Source organism: Poecilia formosa, unplaced genomic scaffold (genome assembly GCF_000485575.1).
Source record: "Poecilia formosa unplaced genomic scaffold, Poecilia_formosa-5.1.2 Scaffold506, whole genome shotgun sequence".
In the NCBI taxonomy this organism is placed as follows: domain Eukaryota; kingdom Metazoa; phylum Chordata; class Actinopteri; order Cyprinodontiformes; family Poeciliidae; genus Poecilia; species Poecilia formosa.
The window spans coordinates 364895-368923 of NW_006800445.1; the positions used below are offsets into that span (position 1 = coordinate 364895).

Sequence of the window (4029 nt, forward strand, 5' to 3'; positions counted from 1 at the left end):
GTGAACTATGAACATCAGGTGGTCGGATGTGCCCATTAAATCTAGAGATACTGAAGGGCAGTACAGTATACAGACTTCATAATCTGCACTAGTATTTATTTCCATTTGGCTTTATGTTGTTTAGTTTTTATTCAAGTACGTTTTTTGTTAATGGAGACTGAGAATCCATTTTATTTTTGGTTGTTTTGTTTATTTAGTTTATCAGTTCCAGTGTTTTGTGTTCTTTAGAAAATAAAGTGTATGGCAGGAAATCACTGCATTATTAGTCATTTCCATTAAATCAGAGTCAAAAGGTCTTGAAACAATATTATCGTTTATCACAATAATTTTTTTGACAATTGCTCAGCAAAATTTGTTATCAATTTGCAAAGAATTAAAAGAGCTTGGTGAAAAAGCGAAGTTTTCCAGACAGCACTCAGCCTTCAGAGGAGGAATCAAGTAACTGCAGTGCATTCTGGGTAAAACTCGCGGACTTGTTTGTAGTTCTCATCTCATTGAACCGTTCCAGGGCTTGGCAGGGCTCACAAGTGAGAATAAAGACTGAATCAAGCATCATGTCAGAAAAACTGAGTTAGAAAATAAAGAAATAAAAAAAGAAATAAAAATGTGATGAAAAAAGGACAACACAATCAAAATTCCAATTTTCAGAATAAGAAACAAGCAATAGTCCGGCATCCTGTGGAAGCTCAGAGCGGAAACCTAAAGTTGAGCAGGGTGTGTGTATTTGATCTCGGGGTAGCCATGTTTGTGTTTGGTGATGTGTTTAATGTATTTATCTCCTTTAGCTCCACAGACAGTGCTCTGAGGCCCAAAAGGTGGAGGCGAAGCTGTGAGTGATACACAGACCTGGGCACTTCTCTCAAGTCTTTTAGGTAACCCTGACTGATGCGCCCGCCTCCTAAAAAGAAAGTGGAGGCCGGATTCCCCCCTGACAAGGAGCCTCTTTTACAAGTTGCAGTTGATTCAGTTTAAGACGAGGCGGGATCACCTGATTGAGTTTTTTTGTTTGTTTGTTTTCCTCCTCTTACTGACCCTACAGTACCAGGTTCTGATGCAGGGCACATTATATTCAGCTCTAACCGCATGCATAGGTAGTTTCTGTCTCCTGGCCAAACGGAGCCAGTAGAAGCCTATATTAGCCAAGATGGAGAGTTTCAGTGCAAAGTCCAACTGAACTGGGAACTGTAACACTGCAGAGGAGGTCCTGGAGATCTGCACAGCGCTATCCACTGCACCCCAAAACCAGCCAGGACTTGATGTGCCACATCCAGGACCAGAGGTGAACGGGACTTGTCATTTCGGAGAGCAAGAAGACTGTCAGCAGAAGAGGTGGGTGGATATCAAGTGCTGGTTCCTGGATCTTTTTTTGGAAACTGACACTTCTGTAATTACAATAATAATAAATTCATAAATATTTTTTTCCACATGTCTCTGGGACCAGGACTTTCATCAAGAGGTCCATCGCATGTGACTACCATAAAATATTCACTATTGCTGCCAAGGCTGGCGGCTTGAGGGGTCCCTGAAGGCAGGACAAGATGCATAGATTTACTTTTTCCAAGTCTGGGGACCAAGGACTTCTGCATAAACTCTCAGGTCCACCTGTGTGACAGTCATCCGCAGCTCGCCATGTTTGACTGACCAACCTTTCTGCCACAAACTTAAACACCAAATGTCTGTTAGTGAAGGTCCCAGGCCTGGCAGACCCATTTCTCCTAATAAAAACAAGAGACATCAAGCTGGGAGAGGAGATCTACGTAGACCATGGGCTGAGGCAGCACTCGTTTAGGGTTGGAAGGCCAGGGGATGATCTTAACTGGATGGGTGAGGTTGGCTCACCTCCCCCCAAGAGAAATAGTTTAGTCTTATGTTGACAATGTTCNGTAGAGCTGTTGCCTTGCAGCAAGAAGGTTCTGGGTTTTATTCCCAGCCTGCGGTCTTTCTGCATGGAGTCTGCATGTTCTCCCTGTGCATGGTGGGTTCTCTCCGGGTTCTTCGGCTTCCTCCCACAGTCCAAAAACATGACTGTCAGGTTAATTGGTTTCTATAAATTCTTCTTAGGTGTGAGTGTGTCTGTGCATGGTTATTTGTCCTCTCTGTCTCTGTGTTGCCCTGCGACAGATTGGTGACCTTTCCAGGGTGACCCCGCCTCTCGGGGAACGTTAGCTGGAGAGGCAGCAGCATCTCCTGACCTCACTAAGGGACAAGGGTGTTAGAGAATGGATGGACGACGAAAAGCCACTTGCACACTTGAGCAAATTCAATTACTCAAAAACTTAATGTAGTAGGGGGAACAAACTTGACACAGAGAGTCTGTGGGAGGGGCCCCACATGCCCTCCAAGTTTGGTGGGTGTGGCATATTCCCTTCACATACAGTAGCTGCCATTTACCCCATTTATTTGAAAAATTGCTCACTCAAAATAACTGAAAAAGTATAAGTGCTCATTAGATCAAACTTAGAGTGTATACTCCCTCCAGCCCTCTGCAGGTGCCCACCATGTTTGGTGGCCCTAGCCCACTCCCTTCATATATGTGCCACAGACTCCCATTAATTTTCTAGCCTAGTCAAAGTCTATATAGGAACGTCCTATCAAGCTGGGATATAACCCTAACCTCAAAGGCCTCTCTGTTTGTGATTTCTGCTTCTATTCAACCGTATGTCTCCATTTCTTTTGAACATGTATTGTTTTGCTTCATTAACTATCCAACAGCTGAAAAAACATTTTTATATTATTAATCTTATATACTTAGCCAAATGGCACATGCATAAATGCTGTTACACTAATAAAAAAACACTTCTTTCCATTTTTGCCAATGAGGTCAAACATATATCAAAACTATTGGAAATTCCACCAATACTAAAGCTATTAAAATTTGCACTTTATGTTCTCTTTAATGTATTTATGTAATACTAGGCTGATGTACTGCCTCAATTTTTGTTGCCCCCTGGCGGTCATTTGTCACACTTTATGCTGTTTTTGTAATATGTATTTTGTATCTCAATCAAAATGGTAAACAAACAGAAAAAGACAGATGAATCCATGTGCATGCTGGAGGAGAGAGAGGGCGGAGGGTTAGTGAAAGGGTTTTAAGGCACTCCCCCTCCTGGCAGCTCCATGCATAGCATCATAAAACAACATGGAACGATACACTTTGAAAATATATACAAATCCATGAAAACAGAAATTAAAAATACTTCTACAAATAGATGGGCTGTGATTGGTCTTATAGTGTATTACAATAACATTATATCATGCACATTCTTGTAATATAATAAAATTTGTAATTTGTTATAAAATAAATGTGTTTTTATTATGAATATATCGGTCTGTTTCATTTGATTAGGTATTGATCTGGTTTGGGCTTCTTTGGAGAGTTCCATTTTCAATGACAGTCCTATGCTGCCATCTAGTGGAGGGTTAGGAATATAGGATGAAACCCACTTGTACATTAGAGCAAACAAAATAAACAAAAAATGGTAGGGGGGACAATCTTGGCACAGAGAATGTGTGTAAGGGGCGTCACATACCCTCCAAGTTTTGTCGGTGTGGCTCCTTCCCTTGACACAGCTGCCATTGACCTTCATTCATTTGAAGAATTGCTCACTCAAAACAACTCCAAAATTATAAGTGCTCTTTTGACCAAACTTGGTTTTCTATGCTCCCTCCAACCCTCTGCAGGTGCCCACCACGTTTGGTGGTCTGAGCTAAAGACTCCTATTAATTTTTCTGCCTAGTCAGTCTGGCTATGAATGTCCTATAGAGCTGTTTTTTAACCCTATCCTTAGTGGCCTCTTACTTCAATTTAGCCAGATTTTATTCAATTTTTATTTGTTTTTGAACTCTGTTTTGGAAATAAATCACACTTCACTTTTAAAATGCCATCTCTGAGCCTCTGTTGGATGAAGGATTTGCTGCTCTAAAGACTGGACTTTGGTTTTAAGCGTCTACTCTTAACTATGTTTTATTTGATTTGATTTGTCTTCAAACTCAGTTTTTAAGACAGAAATCACAGCTCAGATTCAAATC

The 4029-nt window shown here is 41.1% G+C and overlaps 1 long non-coding RNA gene across 1 annotated transcript in view; it reads left to right on the forward strand.

Annotated features, from left to right (window-relative positions):
- LOC107834026 (uncharacterized) overlaps nt 1–2229 on the forward strand; it is a 9761-nt gene extending 7532 nt beyond the window's left edge. The window contains exons 2-3 of the long non-coding RNA XR_001659809.1: nt 711–714; nt 2217–2229. This is a non-coding gene — a long non-coding RNA (uncharacterized LOC107834026). The remainder of the gene's footprint in view (nt 1–710; nt 715–2216) is intronic.
- The last annotated feature ends 1800 nt before the right edge of the window (nt 2230–4029 follow it).